Here is a 21,030-nt window from a genome sequence, read left to right on the forward strand (position 1 = left end):
TGTTGTTACTGGTTTTTTTTCTTTTCTCCTCTCCCTTCGTGGTTTGTGTGTGTGTGCCCTTCTCCTCTTTCTATATAAATATCCTGTGTACATAAGGGCAAATATACTTTGTTCAAAAATCCAATAAAAAACATTTATAAAAAAAGATAGTTCAAAAAATGTTCAGAAATGTTACACTATGCAAGTGACTAGTACGATGTGGTCCACAATATGAAGGCTTCTGCCAAGTCGAAAGTGGGGAGACCTAGAAGAGTGTCTGTGAAGGGGGATTTGTGATTTGTTTTCACTGGAATGGCAACCACACTACACATATGCTTTAATTGCCAAAAGAAAGACCGTATTGCAACTGTTTGCCAAGTGAAGGCAAAAGCAGGAGAGACAATTCCTTCCAGTGGTAACGGAAAACATTGCAACACAAGAGTGGAGTTAACAACCTTGAAGTAAATCCAGAGTGCCTCAATGAAAGGATATGGGGCTTAGAGCGTTTATGCCACTCTCAATCGCTCAAGAAACCAAGACTTTTGTGTAAAGGTGTTAGTGAAGAATCAGTACAGCAACATGTGCATCACTGCAGCTGCAGGTGTTGCAATATGAATAGAGACACATAGAAGAGCAAATTCTGTGTTGTATTTCCACCTGAGGGCACGGTTCCATTGAAAACTCTGGTGAAATGCAGAAATGTGTGGACAAATGGAGTGCAAAGTCCATCATAAGGGCAGGCTTGTAAAGTTGACAATTATTGTAGTGAGATATATCAACAAAACAATGTTTTTTTTTTCATTTAAAAATTTTTTAAAAATTGTTTTTATTTTTTTTATTTTTTTTAAATTCTCCTCCTTTTTCACATTTTCTCCCACATTTACACCCATCAACAAGAAACAATAATCAACAAGATATGTCAATCCCCATAATAACAACGATCCCATCCGCCCACCAAACCCCAAACCTCAGCCCACATGTTTACATAAACAAATGACACAAAGGAATCAGGGATTACCTATAGTCACCCTTAATCTACACAGCCCCCCCTCCCCCCACCCCCTACCCCCCAACTAATGTTCGATGTTATCCAGTTCTTGAAAGTGCATAATAAATAGTGCCCATGACTTGTAGAACCCCTCCGACCTTCCCCTCAGTTCGAACTTAACCTTCTCAAGGGTCAAGTATTCCAACAGGTCCCCCCGCCACACCAGGGCACTGGGTAATGAAGCAAAGACTGGCTTTGTAAACCGAAGACAGACAGGAAGCAAGATTTATAATTTGAGATGACCAAGAAGCTTGATAAGCCATTGAATAATTACAGCAACATTTTCAAGGACAGCATTGTCGATGTGAAACAGTAAATCTGAATCAGACCGGATGCAAAACATTGAAAGATTAGGCATTTCCTGTGCTCTCAAAACCCAGGTCGAACTGGTGCTGAAGAAGTTAGAAAGAAACAGTTTTCTAGAGAAAACTGATCACAGTCATTGGCAAACCCAGTAGTGTCCAAGTCATTCAAACCTGTAAGATTTTGCGGGGCTGCGTGGGTTTCTCCTGGGTGCTCCGATTTCCTCCTACAGTCCAAGGATGTGTAGGTTAGGTGGATTGGCCATGCTAAATTGCCCGTAGTGTCCAAACAAAATGGTTAGGTGGGGTTACTGGGTTACAGGGATTGGGTGGAAGTGTTGGCTTAAGTAGGGTGCTCTTTTCAAGGGCCGATGCAAACTATATGGGCTGAATGGTCTCCTTCTGTACTATAAATTCTATGATTCTCCCGTTACCTCACCAGGGCGATGTTGCACAGATCACCGGCCATTCCTCAACTCCCTCCAGCTCCCCAATCATTGCCTTAGGTGTCAGGGTTATCAAGTATATTCAAGGGACCCGTATCTGCATCCTTATGGGGCACTTCAAAGAAGCCCCCCATCATGACCTGCATTGGAGTGAGTGATGATAGACTTCACTATGAAGCCTTGCATTGGGGTCCACATCGGTGTATCCTGGGCGGGATTCTCTCAGGCCGGGGCCGGGCCGGAGAATCCCCGCGACCGGCGCGAATCGCGCCACGCCGCCTTGACACCGACACGCGATTCTCCGCAAAGCGGAGTATCGGCACCATTGCCGCTGGCATGTTTGGTGTGGCGCCGGTCGGGGGCCGGCCCGGGATGGGCCGAGCGGCCGTCGTAAAAATGCCAATCCCGCCGGCGCCATCCACATCTGCTCTCAACTGGCGGGAACTCAGCGTGGAAGGATCGGAGTGCGGCCTGTGGCCGGGTGGGGTGGGGGGGGGGGGGGAGGGGGGAGGGGGGGGTTCTCCGACCCCGGGGGGGCCTCCGATGTGGCCTGGCGATCGGGGCCCACCAATCGGCGGGCCTGGCCTCTCTGGCTGGTGGCCTCTTTTCTTCCGCACCGGCCCCTGTAGTCATGCGCCATGTTGCGTCAGGGCCGGCGCGTTGAAGGAAGCCACTGTGCATGCGGGCGTTGGCGCCGGTGCCACTGCGCATGCGCGGATCCCGCGGCACCCATTTGGCGCCGGGATCAGCAGTTGGAGCGGCATGAACCATTCCAGTACCGTGCTGGCCCCCTGTAGGGGCCAGAGTTGCTGATCCTGAGGCCATGTTGACGCCGTCGACACTTAGCCTCGGGATCACAAAAAATCGCCCCCTGTGTCATGTGAACTCTTGTATAGGTTTGAGGTTCAGTGCTTGGGACTTCAATCAGTGCCAGTGAAATTTAGCTCTGTATTTTTCATTGGCACAATTGACTTGTCAATGAAGGATGAAGTTGCATATCAAGCAAGTGAATACCTCTTGTGACAGATCAGGCAGAGCTGATTTGAGTGAAGCCTGCAATTAGCATGACAAGATCACATCTAGAGGGCTCCCTCATTCTCCCATTTCACAGCCCTATGCACTTATTCCTGCGAGACAAACTTACCAGACAAGTGGAATTGATATTCAATAGAGCTTAACCCCTTGGTATTCAGAGTTCTGCCTGAACGCGGCATTCCACTCACAGTTTAGTTGTGTTTCTCCAGGTGAGAGCGTCTTCTTTCCTCATTGGGCAGGGATGCAACCCATTCCTGAGAACCCCACTCTGCCCTTGTAGTCTGGCCTCTCATCGGACCCCATCCAATAACCTCAAGTCTCCCCCAGTGTTGACCCTCAGTATTCACCTCCTCCCACCCATTTTCCAGTTCCTACAAAGAACAGGCACTCACTTAGCAGTGATTTGGCCACAAGCCATGCAAGGGGGACACAGGAAGCGATGCCTGCATGCCAGCCTTCAGATCAACCAAATGAATGGAAATGAAGTCCTGCTAGTGACCTCTTCATGGTTGAGAGACTACACCGCAGCCCCAGCCCCGAGTTGAACTTATCTGTGTTCCCCATGTCTCCAGTACACCCTGAGCAGTGAAGGCCCTGGAGAATCATGGCTGCCTGAGTGCTCACCTCCAATATCCCCCTCTGAGGTGGGTCTGCCAGGTTCACGGTTTTATGGATGTAGCACAATCAATCACTCATGAGACGAGATGAGAAGGAGTCGAACGATGGCTTTATTACGCAGACTTGTTCCCCAGCAGCACAGTTACAGAACGCGGCTGCTGGGAGAACCCGGGCTCTTATACGCCGCCTTACTGGGTGGAGCCAGCAGGCGGCTGATCCAATCGGGACCCAACATCTAGCCACCAATAGCCTCTCGGCATCACAGGGTGCCTTAATACCCCTAATACATACCACCACATTCACCCCTTGTTAAAAAGGAACCCGGCGGTGGTAGGGGTTTACAGAGTCGGTACCTAGGATGCCGCTAACACGGCGGCTCTGCTCTGATATCAACTACTAGTACTACTTACAATGCCGCTTTTACTGGGCAACCCCCCAAAAATTATTTACATAGGCATTTCTTGCTTTACTATACTGATTCGATGAGTCAAATGGGTGCCCTGGTCGTCCTCGCCGATCGTCTTAGCCCCAGTGTTGATGCAGGTGCTGGTTCGGGCCCCGTCATCTCTGGGAACGTCGCAATGCCTCTTCCCGCTCCAATACCCCTACTCGGGGCCGGGGGAAGGACCGATCCACCCGGGAAGGGGGCGGCTGTGGGGTGCGCTGGTGGGAGGGAGGGGGTGATTGGTGTTGGGGGGGGGTGTGGAGCTACAGAGGGGGTGACTGGTATTGGGGGGGGGCGTGTGGAGCTCCGGCAGGTGCCAGGTCCCGCAGGGAGACCGTGTCCTGTCGGCCGTCGGGGTACGCCACATAGGCGTATTGAGGGTTCGCGTGAAGGAGGTGAACCCTCTCGACCAACGGGTCCGATTTGTGCGTCCGCACATGCTTTCGGAGCAGGATGGGTCCTGGGGCTGCCAGCCATGTCGGAAGTGACGTTCCAGAAGCGGACTTCCTAGGGAAGACCAGGAGGCGTTTGTGAGGTGTTTGATTCGTTGTTGTACACAGCAGCGACCGGATGGAGTGGAGGGTGTCCGGGAGGACTTCCTGCCAGCGGGAAACTGGGAGACTTCTGGACCGTAGGGCCAGCAGGACGGTCTTCCAGACCGTACCATTCTCCCTCTCTACCTGACCGTTCCCCTGGGGGTTGTAACTGGTCATCCTGCTCGAGGCGATGCCCTTGCTGAGCAGGAATTGACGCAGTTCATTGCTCATGAAGGAGGACCCCCTATTGCTATGTATGTAGGCGGGGAAACCAAAAAGTGTAAAGATGGTGCCGAGGGCTCTAATGACCGTGGCCACGGTCATGTCGGGACAGGGTATGGCGAAAGGGAACCGGGGGCCTTTGCAGTCCAGACTGAGGCGCTCAAAGGGGCGGGAAGCCTTTATCAGGTGCGCTTTATCTGGCCGGTAGAAATGCGGCTTGCACTCTGCGCCGATTTGGCAGTTCCTGGTGGTGGTCCTGACCTCCTCGATGGAGTAGGGCAGGTTGCGGGTCTTTACGAAGTGATAGAACCGAGTGACTCCCGGGTGGCAGAGGTCCTCGTGGAGGGTTCGGAGACGGTCCACTTGTGCATTGGCACATGTGCCGCGGGATAGGGCATCTGAAGGTTTGTTCAGCTTTCCGGGACGTTACAAGATCTCATAGTTATAGGTGGAGAGTTCAATCCTCCACCGAAAGATCTTGTCGTTCATGATCTTGCCCCGCTGTGCATTATCGAACATGAAGGCAACTGACCGTTGGTCAGTGAGGAGAGTGAATCTCCTACCGGCCAGGTAATGCCTCCAATGCCGCACAGCTTCCACTATGGCCTGGGCCTCCTTTTCCACTGAGAAGTGGCGGATTTCTGAAGCGTGGATGGTGCGTGAAAAAAAGGCCACGGGTCTGCCCGCTTGGTTGAGGGTGGCCGCCAGAGCTACGTCGGACGCGTCGCTCTTGACTTGGAAGGGGAGGGACACGTCGATCGCGTGCATCGTGGCCTTTGCGATATCCGCTTTAATGCGGCTGAAGGCCTGGCGGGCCTCTGTCGACGGGGGAAAAACCGTGGACTGGATTAGCAGACGGACCTTGTCCGCGTAATTGGGGACCCACTGGGCGTAATAAGAGAAAAAGCCCAGGCAGCGTTTCAGGGCGTTGGAGCAGTGGGGGAGGGGGAACTCCATAAGGGGGCTCATGCATTCGGGATCTGGGCCTATAATTCCATTTCGCACTACGTAGCCGAGGATGGCTAGACGGTCGGTGCTAAACACGCATTTCTCCATGTTGTATGTGAGATTCAGGGCGTTCGCGGTCTGGAGGAATTTGCGGAGGTTGGTGTCGTGGTCCTGCTGGTCGTGGCCGCAGATGGTGACGTTGTCGAGGAACGGGAACGTGGACCGCAAACCGTACCGGTCAGCCATTCGGTCCACCTCCCGTTGGAAGACCGAGACCCCATTAGTGACGCCGAATGGAACCATTAAAAAGTGGTAGAGCCGCCCATCTGCTTCAAAAGCAGTGTATTTGCGGTCGCTCGGGCGGATGGGGAGCTGGTGATAGGCGGACTTAAGGTCCACCGTGGAAAAGACCTTGTACTATGCAATCCGATTGACCATGGCGGATATGCGGGGGAGAGGGTACGCATCCAGCTGCGTGTACCTATTGATGGTTTGACTATAGTCTACGACCATCTTCTGCTTCTCCCCGGTCTTTACAACTAGCACCTGAGCTCTCCAGGGACTATTGCTGGCCTGGATTATGCCTTCCCTCAGCAGCCACTGGACTTCTGACCGGATAAAAGATCGGTCCTGGGCGCTGTACCGTCTGCTCCTAGTGGCGACTGGTTTGCAATCCGGGGTGAGGTTCGCGAACAGGGAAGGTGGATCGACCTTAAGGGTCGCGAGGCTGCAGATAGTGAGTGGGGGTATAGGGCCGCCGAATTGAAACGTTAAACTCTTGAGATTACACTGAAAATCCAACCCAAGGAGTGTGGCAGCGCAGAGGTGGGGAAGGACGTAAAGCCAGTAGTTCTTGAACTCCCTCCCCTGCACCGTGAGGTTCGCGATGCAGAACCCTTTTATCTCTACCGAATGGGACCCTGTCGCCAGAAAAATGTTTTGATTACTCGGGTGGATCGGAAGGAGCACAATAATAATCTTGCAGTCATTTGACCCATCTACAGTGTCTGGAAAGTATCTGACAGTATGCGAGTAATCTGTATCTGACAAGCTCTGTACAAATGCTTATTGCAACTACAAGCAAGCAAATCTAGAGCATCTGTATTGGGACCTCAACGGTATGGATCCATAACAGAGTAGGAATAACTTTTATGAATGGTCACGCTGTAGTTGAGAATATCTTAACCCAGTATGCCACAAGTTCTCTCCATGTTGGCTTCCTCCTGTTGGGATATCAAAATAAGAGAGTGAATAAGCTACATAATTCTTACGACTATTCCATATAAGGTCACTCTGGCAAAGAAGACTGACACCAAAGATGACAAGTTCACTTATTTAATTACTTCACTTCTGTAGTGCTCAGTAATTCACTTGCTCTGCACGATGTGGGTCTGATAACAGATCCATGCTTACTATGCTTGATTTGTTAAATTTGGGTATGGTCTTAGGGAAAGACCTAGATGCCTGGCCTTTACAAATGAGTACAGACAGTTAATGACTGCAGATGCACGTACAAATCAAGATGCATGTACAAGCCAAATGCATTGGTCTGAGGTCAATCAAATATACAACAGTTACACACTGTGCATGGTAATAATAAATCAATATATTGTACTGCTATACCCTTCTAAAATAAAAGTATTTCTGCTTCTCTTCAATAAACTATTTCCAGCTTTCATTAATTATATAACATCAATGGTGAGATACAATAAATACCCCAAGTCTTTTATGGATATGCACACTTGGCATAATTACAACTGTTTCTTTTAACTACATCTACAAATCAAGTTCAGTAATTGATCATCAAAACGTCTTCCTGCTCTCTACAGGTTTTAGTGTGGAATGTTTGGTTTTGGATTAATTGATAGATGTAGAATTTACAGGGTAGAAGAAGGCCATTCAGCCCATCAAGTCTGCACTGGATCCTGGAAAGAGCACCCTATTTGAGCCCAGGCCTCCGCCCTATCCCCGTAACCTCACCTAACCTTTTGACACTAAGGGACAATTTAGCGGTGCACCTGGAGGAAACCCATGCAGACACGCGGAGAAAGTTCAAACTCCACACAGTGACTGGAGACTGGAATTGAACCCGGATCCCTGGAGCTCTGAGGCAGCAGTGCTAACCACCGTGCCATCCGAGTACTGAAAGAAGATGCTATTTCTTTCTCAGAAATTGTTAATTCCGACACTAAAGTCTGAAATAGTTCAAACACTGGCATAAACCCATGATCCAGGGGATGAAATGAAATGAAAATCGCTTATTGTCACAAGTAGGCTTCAAATGAAGTTACTGTGAAAAGCCCCCAGTCGCCACATTCCGGCGCCCGTTCGGGGAGGCTGGTACGGGAATTGAACTGTGCTGCTGGCCTGCTTTGGTCTGCTTTAAAAGCCAGCTCTTTAGCCCTGTGCTAAACCAACCCCAGGATCGTGCTCATGTTTTGGTTCATCTTTTCCTGGCATTATGTTGTCTACATGAACATTTCTAACCTTTCCGTCAATTTCAATTAAGTATCTTTTGCTTCCACCCACGACTATTAAATTTCCCACATTCCACGATGTGACTTTGTGGGTGGGAGTGGAGGGAAATGCTCAGAACACAAGCATGCTAATTTTCCCTGCACCTACATTACCTTGGCTTGTGGAATCTTATGTTTTGATTGAATTTCTTATGTTCAACTTTAGTGGCAAAGTTTGGTAGAGGCAGAGTCAAACGTGCTCTTCATATATCCTCATCAAAAGTCATGGGTTGTATACCCTCAGTGGATTATGGGATTGTTCTATACTTCAGCAGGAAATTAACCAGCTGTTATTTCACACTTGGATATGATCACATTGCACCAATTTGGGGGAGACTTTGAGACCGTTCTTTCCACCCGTGTGAAACTGGGCACAGGTTCAAAATATGGCCAGAACCGAAAAACACAATTAAGTTTGAGTTCTGGAATTTTCACCCCCCACCCTCCGCTCCTGTGGAGCATTGCCAATCGTACCACGCGCTGAACTTTAACTCAGCCTCAGAAGATTTTCTCTATCCATTGTGTACAATCAGATTAAAAACTCTTCCAAAAAGAATAGTTTTAAATGTTTGTATTACTGTTGCCCTCTGATTCTAACAGATTAAATGCAAAATCAATTCTGGCAAATAACACTAGAACAAAGTCTTAACCTTGTCGAAATTTTGAGGTAAAGCAAATTAAAACCTGCTACATTTGTGGCACAGTACCAAGCAACGACCATCTCCAACAATAGAGAATATAACCATCTCCTCTTGAGATTCACCATAATCATCGCTGAATTCGCCATTATCAACATCCAGTGACCAGAAAGTTAACTGGACCAACCATTCAAGTACTGTGGTTACAAGAACAGATCAGAGGCTGGAAATCCTGAAGCACCTCCTGATTCCCCAAAGCCTGTCCGCCATCTACAAATAACAATTCAGGAGTGTGATGGAATACTGTCCACTTGCCTAGATTAGTGCAGCTCAAACCACACTCAATAAGTTCAACACCATCCAGGGTAAAACAATCTGTTTGATTGACACTTCATCTAACATCCGAGCATTCACCCCATCCACCACCAAAGCACAGTGATAACAGAGTGTGCCGTGTTCAAGGTACACTGCAACAACTGGTTAAGCCTCCTTCAATAGCACCTTCCAAGGAAAATTCTACCACCTAAAAGGACAAAGGCAGCAAATGTATGGGAACACCACCACCTGCAAGTTGCTCTCCAGCAAAACATCATCCTGACTTGGAACAATCCAAACTTAATCACAGCGGAGGCAGCATGCTGACACGGTCCTCATACAACACCCCTCTGCCTGATAAACCCGGCACGGGGGAGGGCATAAGAATCTGTTCTCATTTACTTTGCATATTGCCATGTTTTCGCCTATAAAACCGTATTGCCTACAGTTCACTCAGATGTTGTTGCATCACTGTAGCATACGTCTTTTACGAGCCCTATGCTGTTAATTTTGTAATAGTCAGACCTTAGCCACTTTGTGCAATTCCATTAGTTCTGAAACCTTACCCACTTTGTACAGGAGATTGTTGAACATCTGAACAATACAGTCGCACACATGTCTCATTCTCTACTTTTGGTCTTCCCCCATCTTGAATGTCCGTGCAGTGCTTCAAAATGAGGGCTAATTTTATGAGCCCCCACTGTTGGTGACAAGTCTCACTTAACCTTAGTGCAGATTTATAAAAACTAACCCTCACAGTGTCCACTGGAGTTGGATAGCTTCATTACTATAATGGCATTCAGACATTCTCTTCTGCAATTTCATGCTCTGCAGGTGCATTAACAAAATGTGGGAGCTTTTACACTAATTAAGAAGGTCCTCAGCTTAAAAAGTGGAAAAGGCTTATTATTACAAGTGCCTTGTGATTGGGTGATCTTGTTTGTTGTACATAACACATCTCATTTCATAGGTATCACATGTTTCAGAGTTTCATGTTCATGCATTAGCAGTTCATGATTAATGAGTGAAAGCAAGCCTCTTCAGAATTAATAAGCTATCTAGCTCGATAATTAAAAGTATTGTGTTTGGCATATTATGCATTGATTTTAGCAGAGTGACACTGTCAGTGACACAGACAAAAAAAAATCAAATGGTCTTATTTTTAATGAACTCAAACGACAAACATGACCATACTTCTTAAGTGATATATCGAGCAGAAAGAATCTCACAGAAAAAGCAACCAATTCAAACATTTCTATTTATGATAGTAACAAACCTTAATTTGTTTCTGAAAGTGTTACCTGCTGCCGTGGACGATCTACTGAAATGTAATGTAATTATTTTAATTGTATTATTAAATATACTGATATGTAATATTGTATTGATACAACATGTGCTCATTAAAACAGCATGTGTATACAGGTCAAATCTTATAAGAATAACTGGGTTAAAATCTCACTTTAGAATATTCAGCAGTTTTTATTGGGTTAAACTGCTAATATTCAAAAGCTAGGGCACAAATTTATGTATCCAAAGAAGAAATTTAAGAAAAAAAATACACTTTTGGCTTTGCATTAACCATTTGACTTTGGAGATCTTTCCAAATTGATAAACTTGATATGTTTACTGAACCATTTTGACAGGAGTTTGACAAAGCAAAAGGATTTCCTTCCAACATAATTAGCACAGCAAGTGTAATTTCTTACAGAGGAAATGCCTCCTGCACAAACATATTGTAAGAATGACCTCCATTTCGAGAGGACCCAGACTATTTGCCCTGAGACCAAATTACAGAAGACATATGGTGCGAACCTCCGGGCAGGCTGCATCGGAAAAGCAGCTTGCAGCGGCGCAGCATGGCCATTGAAAGCCAGGAGACCCTGCTGCCGGGATCTACCTGGCTTGCAACGTATTCAAAGCAATCTCGCGAGACGTTGCAAGGAGAATCCCGCCCACAATATATATTATAGCAAATCTGCATATGAGAGCGAGGGCAGTAAGCCTTACTCTAATATGCAGATTCCTGAGGTACCTGAGGCTTTAGGATTCAATCCCTTTGCCTCGGGACCTCAAGTGAGCGTTGTTTGGTACTGGTCCCCACAAACGGGGACCAGATGGAAAGGCACCAATGGGGGTCTCCAAGGGGACCAGAGGCCCCCAGCTGCATGTCTTTTGGGTAGGGTGGTGCTGTGGCAATACTGATGCCACCTGGATACCCTGGCAGTGTCAGCATGACACCCTGGCAGTGCCACCTGGGTGTCAGCCAGGCAGTGCCAAGGTGCCCAGGTGCCCAGGTGGCACTGCCAATGACCAAGTTGGCGGTGCCAAGCTGGCATTTTTTGCATGCATGCAATCTGGCCGGGGTTGGCTGCCCAGAGGACCACTCATGTTGCATTTGGGCTGGGGAGGAGGTTGTGGATTCTTTTCGGGGCCTCGGAGATCGGGACGCCATTTTTATGTGCTGCCCTGATTTCTCGCTGATTATAATAATCTTTAATAGTGTTGCAAGTCGGCTTATATTTACACTGCAATTAAGTCACTATGAAAATCCCCTAGTCACCACAGCCCGGCCCCTGTTCGGGTACACTGAGGGAGAATTCAGAATGTCCAGTTCACCTAACAAGCATGTCTTTCGGGACTTGTGGGAGGAAACCAGAGTATCCGGAGGAAACCCACGCAGACACAGGGAGAACGTGCAGATTCCGTACAGGCAGTGACCCAAGCCGGGAAACAAACCCATTGTGCTACAGTGCTGTCCTGTAACGGGGCATTCTGGCGAGCAGAGTTCCCCATTGTAAAAAATGGGTCTATGTGCGGCCTAGGCCGTGCTTTCCCCATTGAAGCCCCTTATTCAAAGTGAGTCGGGTTGAATAGTCATGTGTTTCTTGGCACTGCTAAACTTGCTCGGGGACTTTGTTCCTTTGGGAAGATCGCGGCAATAGGATTAAAAGTCTTGATAACAAAGATTAAAAAGAAAGAATAGCAATTTTGAGGCAGAGGTGATTGACTCAACATCTGCTCAACGTATGTTCAATGTCACAACCGGTGTCTACTTTCCTGTGCATAGGTTGAGGTTTAGATTTTCGAGGAGACAGAAAATTGAGTATTTGTGGTTGAGTGGTTTCATTTAAAATTGTAAAAGAAAAGTATTTTCTGACAGTGGATACATCGGCATGTTACATACCTTCTGAAGAAATTTTCCAAGGTTACAGTTCATTGGACGGCTTGGCTGCGGCTGATGACAGGGTTTAATGACAAACTTGTGACCCCAATGGCGTGCTCTGGGAAAATATGGAATTCACTGACCTGTATCCCTGAATTCCAGGTATGTGCTATTTTAGTGAACACTTAAGGGAAACTCTGGATGGGGAAAATAAATCCCAAAAATTGTTCCACGGTGAGTTGAAATTAATCATATCCAATTGCAGCATAGTTCATGTCTACATATCTAAAGGTTATTAAATATATTTTTTCTTGTTAATTTATAAAGCTGAGTGATTTGGATATAGTTTGAGTTTTATTTTTAGCTTAAAAATCCAAGAAGAAAAAATCAGTAGAAAAAGCCTCACCCCGGCCAAAACTATTTTTTGGATGGGGGTCCTCCGTCCCACCGCTCCCATTTACTGGTGCAGCGCGCCCCTGCAGGCAGTGGGATTCTCTGTCCCAGCAGCCGGTCAATGGGGTTTCCCATTGTGGGTACCCCCACGCCATCAGGAAATCTGCCGGCCTGAGTGCGCTACCGGCGAAATGGAGGATCCTGCCGACGGAGAATCCAGCCCTTTGTGTTTCAACTTGAACAAGAAGCTTTGAGAGAAGTAACAAGACAGAACAAGTTTAAGCTCTTTTTGCTTTGTGAGAACAGAGTCGGTTCGCATTTACACTGAATTAGCACCAATTTCCATTTCGGTCCCTAATAGTCTTTTAGTGCCATTTGTTTGGCAGTGCATCCAGGTGATTATCTCATGAATTAATACAAGCTAGGGTCCAATGATATTAATGGGATTGCTTTTCATCTGAGTGAAGAAGCCAGCATGGGATTGTCAATCACCAGTGGTCAGGAGCACAAAGAGTTTCTCAAACTATTTTGGAGACATCTCTTATGGATTAATGAAGAGTAAGAGTGCACTTTTTGTCCAACAAAATAATTGTGGCCTATCCTGCTCCAGATTACCTCTTTCCCTCTTGGAAGGTGCTGGTAAAATCTACTCCCAGACTTATCTTCCTGCGGGTGACCCTTCTGGTGGTTCTATCCGGCAACTTCTGATTGTCCAAACGTTTGCTGCCATCCAGCTTGTTATATCCCCAGCAGAGTTCACGGGAACCATCGCTTTCCCATGCCCTCTGGGGAATATGAACTTCTCTAGTTAAGGGGTGGGCTTCCCCTTAACAGGTGTAGCCCCTCTAGTATAAAAATCCGACCTGCAAGAGACCCTCCAGGAAGTGGTGGTGATTTGACTGTAAGTAACAATAAACCTCTTTGTGCTGTAACCTACTGCTTATGTGTAGCTGTTTACCTCAGAACTGACACTGATGATGAGTGTGATGAATGGTTACTGCACCTTTAATGTAATGATCCCTTTCAAACCAGGTTTGAAACCCTGGGAGACTCCGCCTCCGGCTCCACCCCCCAGGGAGCCATATATAAGGTAATGTCCAGTGGGAAGTGTGCAGTGAGCACACTTCTCGGTAGCTGACTGGTTCTCTGCTAATTAAAGCCTTTGTATTATCAACCATCTCCCTCAAGTTGTAATTGAGGGTATCTAAATTTAATTAGCAGACTACTTCAAGATGGACAGCGGCCTAAAGCCGGAAAAGCTCAATTTGGCCGCTCGGTCACCGGAGGCCGCAGAATTTTTTTAATACTGGCTTCAGTGTTTTGAGGCCTACCTCAACTCCTCGCACACAACAGTCGACGGACCGCACAAGCTGAGCATACTACATGCCTGGGTGGGCCACAGACTCTCCTCCGCGATCGAGAAGGCCACCACGTACGAGGCGGCGGTGGAAATCCTGCGGAAGCGCTTCGTTAAGCCAATAAACGAGGTACACACCCAGCATTTGCTCTTGACTTACCGGCAGCGCTCCGGGGAAATGCTAGACGAATACGTGGAAAGACTCACCACTCTCACTAAAAACTGCGACCACAAGGAGGTGACGGCAGAAGTCCATATGAACTTGCACAACTGAGATGCTTTTGTGTCCGGTATACGATCTACATACATCAGGCAGCGACTCCTCGCAGATGGAGCAAAAGACCTTCAAGGCGCGGTAACGCTCACCTCTTCTCTGAAAGTGGCCCACCATAATCTCCGCACGTACTCCACGGACCCTGCGAGCCCCTCTTGGTCCTCTCCAGACTTGGCCACGCTACAGGCCTGCGCCGCGTGGCAACCCGCTCACACCGGGGGCACACCGTGCTATTTCTGTGGGCAAGGCCAGCACCCACGTCAGCGTTACCCAGCCCGCTCCGCTATCTGCAATGACTGCCAAAAGAAGGGGCATTTTGCAAAGGGCTGCCTGGCTGGGCCCAAGGCCCAGAAACAAAAGTCTCATTGGGCCCAAAAATCGAGCTCCCAGGCCCACAGGCCCCGCAACGCGGCTGCGCACTGGCCAGACATGCCCCCTTCTGACGCGTCGTCGGCCTCGTACGAGTCATAGGGTGGCCATCTTGGCGGCGGCCATATTCAAAATCCGACACGTGTGACCGACGATGGCTGAGTGGACTTCTGCCGTCACCTCCTTGTGGTCGCAGTTCTTAGTGAGAGTGGTGAGTCTTGCCACGTACTCGTCTAGCATTTCCCCGGAGCGCTGCCGGCAGGTCAAGAGCAAATGCTGGGCGTGTACCTCGTTTATTGGCTCAACGAAGCGCTTCCGCAGGATTTCGACCGCCGCCTCGTACGTGGTGGCCTTCTCAATCGCGGAGGAGAGTCTGCGGCCCACCTGGGCGTGTAGTAGGCTCAGCTTGTGCGGTCCGTCGACTGTTATGTGCGAGGAGTTGAGGTAGGCCTCAAAACACTGAAGCCAGTATTAAAAAATTTCTGCGGCCATTTTGTGACTCCAGGCAGCCATTTTGTGAGTCCGACTCAGCTGAGGACTCTGACTAACCGCAACTGGGAGCGATCACCCTCGACCAATCACGGCCGAAGCACCTGCGGAACTCCATGATGCAGGTCCAAATCAACGGGCGCGACACTCCCTGCCTCTTCGATTCCGGGAGCACGGAGAGCTTTATCCACCAAGAAACAGTAAGGCGCTGCTCCTTGCGCACCTATCCCAACTCCCAAACTATCGCCCTCGCCTCCGGGTCCCACTCGGTCCAAATCACGGGGTATTGTGTTGCGAACCTCGCGATCCAGGGTGCCGAATACGCCCGTTTCAAACTTTATACCCTCCCTCACCTCTGCTCCCCCCTGCTGCTGGGTCTGGACTTTCAGTGTAGCCACCGAAGCCTGATTCTGAAGTCTGGCAGACCCCTGCCCCCACTCACGGTATGTAGCCTGGCTACACTTAAAGTTGCACCACTCCCCCTCTTCACGAATCTCACCCCCGACTGTAAGCCCGTCGCCAACAGGAGTCAGCGGTACAGTGCCCAAGATATGACTTTTATCAAGTCAGAGGTTCAGCGGTTGCTGAAAGAAGGGGTCATAGAGGCTAGCAACAGCCCCTGGAGAGCACAAGTATTGGTAGTCCGGTCTGGGGAAAAGAAACGGATAGTGGTGGACTATAGTCAGACCATAAACCATTTTACGCAGCTCGGTGCGTACCCCCTTCCCCGCACAGCAGAAATGGTTAACCAGATCGCACAGTACCGGGTATTCTCCACGGTTGACCTAAAGTCCGCCTGCCATCAGCTCCCTATCCGCCCGGAGGACCGCCTCTACACAGCCTTCAAAGCAGCCGGTCGGCTTTTTCACTTCCTCAGGGTCCCTTTTGGCGTGACAAATGGGGTCTCCGTTTTTCAAAGGGCGATGGACCAAATGGTGGACCAGTACGGCTTACGGGCTACTTACCCATACTTGGATAATGTCACCATCTGCGGCCATGATCAGCAGGACCACGACGCAAACCTAAAAAAGTTCCTCCAGACCTCCCGGGCCCTCAATCTGACCTACAACAAAGAGAAATGCGTTTTCACACACAACCCGACTAGCCATCCTTGGCTACGTCATGGAAAATAGGGTCCTAGGCCTAGACCCCGACCGCATGTGCCCCCTTAAGTAACTTCCCCTTCCCCGTAGCCTCAAGGCATTCAAACGGTGCTTGGGGCTCTTTTCCTATTACGCCCAGTGGGTCCCCAGATATGCGGACAAAGCCTGACCACTCAATAAGATCACAGTTTTTCCCCTCACGGCTGAGGCCCGGTCGGCCTTCAGTCATATTAAAGTCGATATCATCAAGGCCGCCAGGCACGCAGTGGATGAAACCATTCCCATTAAAGTAGAAAGCGATGCAACAGACGTCGCCCTGGCTGCTACCCTCAACTAGGCAGGCAGGCCAGTAGCATTTTTCTCCCGAACCCTCACCGCCTCGGAAATTCGGCACTCTGCAGTCGAGAAGGAGGCACAAGCCATTGTGGAGCCCTACGGTCAAGAAGTCTCCCAACCACCTGCTGGCCGGAGGTCCTACCCGATGCCCTCCACTCCATTAGGTCGATCCTCTGCACGGCCACGAACAAGACCTCTCACAATTTCCCTCCGAGACCTGGCACCCGCTGGCTCTCCCACCGACGCCCCCCTCTACCGACGCCCCCCTCCCCGCACCGGCTGCCGACACCGACAGCGCCCCCCCCCCCTAGCGCCCCCTCCCCCCCGCCGGTGCCGGCACCAATCACCCTAGTTACCCCATATCCACCCTGCTCCACCACGGGCAAAGGCTCAGACCACTGTGCTCCCGGATATACCCCCACTGAAGACGCCCGTGTCCGCCGCACCACCGCCGGAGCTGAGAAGGTCAACAAGGACAATAAGACCACCCAAAAGCCTGGACATGTAATTCCACCTCACCCCCGACGGACTCTGTGTTTTCTTTTAAAACAGGGGGTGAATGTGATGAATGGTTACTGCACTTTTAATGTAATGATCCCTTTAAGACCGGGTTTGGAACCCTGGGGGACTCCGCCTCCGACTCCACCCCCCAGGGAGCCATGTATAAGGCAATGTCCAGTGGGCAGTGTGCAGTGAGCACACTTCTCGGTAGCTGACTGGTTCTCTGCTAATTAAAGCCTTTGCATTACCAACCATTTCTCTCGAGTTGTAATGGAGGGTATCTCAATGAGAATTCTGTGGAGTTGCCATCGACACCGGTTGCTACGCGCCCAGTCTACCTTGTCTAGGCCTCATCAGGGCCCACTGGAAACCATCACCAAGCCACATATCGGGAAGTTAGAGCCATTCAATGCAGGTATGGATGACTGGGGGCTGTATATAGAGAGGATGCAATTCTTCTTTGGTAGGAATGCAATTATTGGCAACGAGCACCAAAGTATAGCCTTGCCTACAGCATGTGGGAGGCCCACGTATAGCATTATAAAAGGCCTAACCCACCCGGACTCTCAGGACAACCGCTCATTTGCCTCCCTGGTAGCCTTGTTAGGGGAACATTTCGACCTAAAACATCCACTGAAAGTGCGCCATTTCCGGTTCCACACAGCCGCCCAGGCCCAAGATGAAAGCATTAGTGAATTTCTGGCTCACTTCAGGAAACTGGCTGAGAGCTGAGAGGTTGGCCCAATCCTGGGTGAAGCACTACGCGATTGGTTAGTAGTTGGGATTTGCGATGTGAAGAAAACTACTTGCTGCAGCAGCAAGAATTGTACCCATCCACCCAACTCTCGCTCCAAGTCACTAGGACCTAAATGGAACTCGATAGGGGGGGCTGCCTATTCTCTCACTAGTCGACACACCATCAACATACACCGGGGACTCTATGGGTATACCTGGCTACTATTCGGGATCTCCTCGGTGTACGCAATATTTCAGAGGATCATGTGGAACATATTGCAGGGATTACCACGTGTGGTGGGATACTTAGATGCCGCATTGATAACCGGTTCGTCTGACCAGGAGCCCCTCTGCAAGTTGACAGAAGTGCAACAACGTTTTGAGGCAGCTAGCATCCGCCTCCGGCGAGAGAAGTGCAAATTGAACACAGTCGAGGTGATGTACTTTGCCTACCGCATGGACTTGCACAGCCTGCATCCCATGGGGAGAATGTCTAGGCTACCCACCAAGCTCCTGTGCCAGGCAGGCTAACAGAACTTTGGGCTTTCCTGGTGCTGGTCAATTATTAAGGAAAGTTTCTCCCGGGATTAGCCACAGCATTGGCTCCCCTCCATAGACTACTAAACAAAGGACAACTCTTGGCGTGGGGAGCCGAGCAACAATAGTATTTGCCAGAGTAAAACAGAAGCTTTCCTCTTCAAGACTGCTTACTCATTTTGACCCTACTAGGCCAGTCTTACTGATCTGTGAGGCATTCCCTTATGATATCGGGACTATGCTCGCCCACATAATGGAAGATGGTTCCGAGCGACCTATTGCGTTAGCATCTAGGACATTTACCGACACGGAAAGACGGTATGCACAAGCGGAGGAAGAAGGACTTGCCGTGGTATTCGCCATAAAAAATTCCACCAGTACATCTAAGGGCACTACTTCACTGACGGGCCACAAGCCCTTTTGGGGCTATTCAAGGAGGACCATGCGATTCCTCCCATAGCCTCCACCCCCATCCAGCGCTGGGCGCTATTACTGGCAGTGTATGACTACATATTGGTACACTGCTTCGGTGCTCTAATATCCCACGCGGACATTTTGAGCCACCTACCGCTGCCCACTAAGCCACATACTCCCGCCACGGCCGATTTGATAACAGCTGTCCTCCATTTCATGGACTCACTATGGGTCACAACATCTCGCATCCACAGTTGGACCCAGACAGACCCACAGCTCTCCTGCGTCAGGCCTGAGGACCTGAAGGCTTACATGAGGAAGATGCAAGACCTGAGCATCAAAGTCAGTGTGCTCTTATGGGGCACCTGTGCGATGGTCTCCAAGCATTGGCGTACGGCGCTTTTTCAAGACCTCCGTAATGGACACCTGGGAGTGTCTAAATTGAAGATGCTTGCCTGGAGCTATGTCTGGTGGTCCAACATTGCCATGGACATTGAACGAGTAGTCCAACGATGGCCCAATGTCATGCACACCAACAATTACCCCCAGCAGCCCTACTCCACCTTTGGGAAAGGCTCGAAAGGACTAGGGCCCGGGTTCATGTCAACATTGCTGGCTGTTTCCAGAGGGCAATGTTCCTCCTTGGTAGACACTTACTCTAAGTGACTGGAAGTTGTGCAGATGCAGGCGACAACTGCCCGGGCCACGATTGAAAAACTATGCCAGGTTTTCAGTATGCATAGAATTCTCAAGGTACTGGTGTCTGATAACGGCACGGCGTTCACAAGCATGGAGTTTGCGGCGTTCACCACACCAATGGGATTCGACACGTGAGGACTGCTCCCTGCCATCTGGCTTCGAACAGACTGGCCGAAAGAGCGGTCGAAACATTTAAGCTAGGCATGAAGAAGCTGACAGCTGGATCCTGGGACACTCGCCTGCCGTGTTTTCTTTTTTTCTATCACGTGACACTGCGTGCCATGATGGGAGTCGCACCAGTGGAGCTCCTAATGGGCTTTCGACTCTGCACCCGCCTGAGCTTGGTCATCCCCGATCTAGGTGGGAAGGTCTGCCGGAGAGGGCCAGCCCGAGATGAATGGCAGTTGTCATCTGCAGGGCCGCATATTTGTCCCCGGCGAAGCACGTCTAAAATTTCTATCATCTTGCCAGCCACTCTGGCAGCACTGGGTCAGGGCACAAATACGGGAATCTGATAGCCAAGTGGATCATCTTCGGAACTGCATGCTGGGCATCCCCATCGCCCCCCCTCCCCCTCCGTTGGCCCTATCGCCCCCATTGCTATCACTACCAGACCCGGTTGTGGCTGCAGACACCCGAGGCACCTGCACCAGCATCGGCTGCCGCGCTGACATCTCTGCCTCCACCTCAGCGGTCGTCACGCAAGTGCCGTTCCCCAGTCTGGTACACTCTCCCCCAGGCCAACACAGACAACGCCAGAGCGTCAAACGTGATCGAAACGGACCAGAGGCCCAGGGCAGGTTTCGATAGTTTTGGACACGTCTCCCGACTTGGGGGGTGGGGACAGTGTTATAACCCCAGCGGAGGTCACGGGACAGGAACCATGAGGTTTCCCTTGCCCCCTGGGGAATATGAACATCCCCGGTAAAGGGTTGGAGCTCCCCCTTAACAGGAGGAGCCCCTCTCGTATAAAAACAACCAACCTGGGTGCAGGTCGGGGAAGGAGACCCTGTGGGGAATGCTGGTGATTTGACAGTAAGCAATAATAAACCTCTTTGTGCTCTTAACTACTGTTTATGCAGGGCTGTTTACCTCAGCTCTAACACAGCTGCTCCGTTCCATTAATTTCAGCTGGGTAATGATAGATGACATGGAACTGAAGCTCAGAATTTCAAAATTTCCTGGGTGTACCTCAATTCAAGGCCTGGGAGGAATTATTGCACTTGTTCTTTCATTTTCCACTGCCTGCTCGCAACCAGTTGGAGGGTAAAATCTAACCCAGAGATTAACAAAGCACATTTAAGGTCAATGACAACTGGCAATCATTTATAGAGTTCACAAACGCCATGTTGTACGCCACTGCAGTTGCAGGTCATCACTGTGCGCATGCGTGGCCACGGACCCGGCAATTCTTCAGCCGTTTGTGTCGGGAACGGCGGGAGTATTACGTGGCGCAGCCCACCGGGCGGAGCATCGGTGCGTGGGTGGTGCTGACTTTTTCATTGTAAAACTAGACACTTCCTCCTGACATAGCCTCAGAATCGGAGAATCCAGCCCATGGAATTGTAATTTAAGTTTCATTTTTGTAATGGTTTGGTCAACTTATCTTAAC

This window comes from Scyliorhinus torazame, chromosome 11 (genome assembly GCF_047496885.1).
Source record: "Scyliorhinus torazame isolate Kashiwa2021f chromosome 11, sScyTor2.1, whole genome shotgun sequence".
In the NCBI taxonomy this organism is placed as follows: domain Eukaryota; kingdom Metazoa; phylum Chordata; class Chondrichthyes; order Carcharhiniformes; family Scyliorhinidae; genus Scyliorhinus; species Scyliorhinus torazame.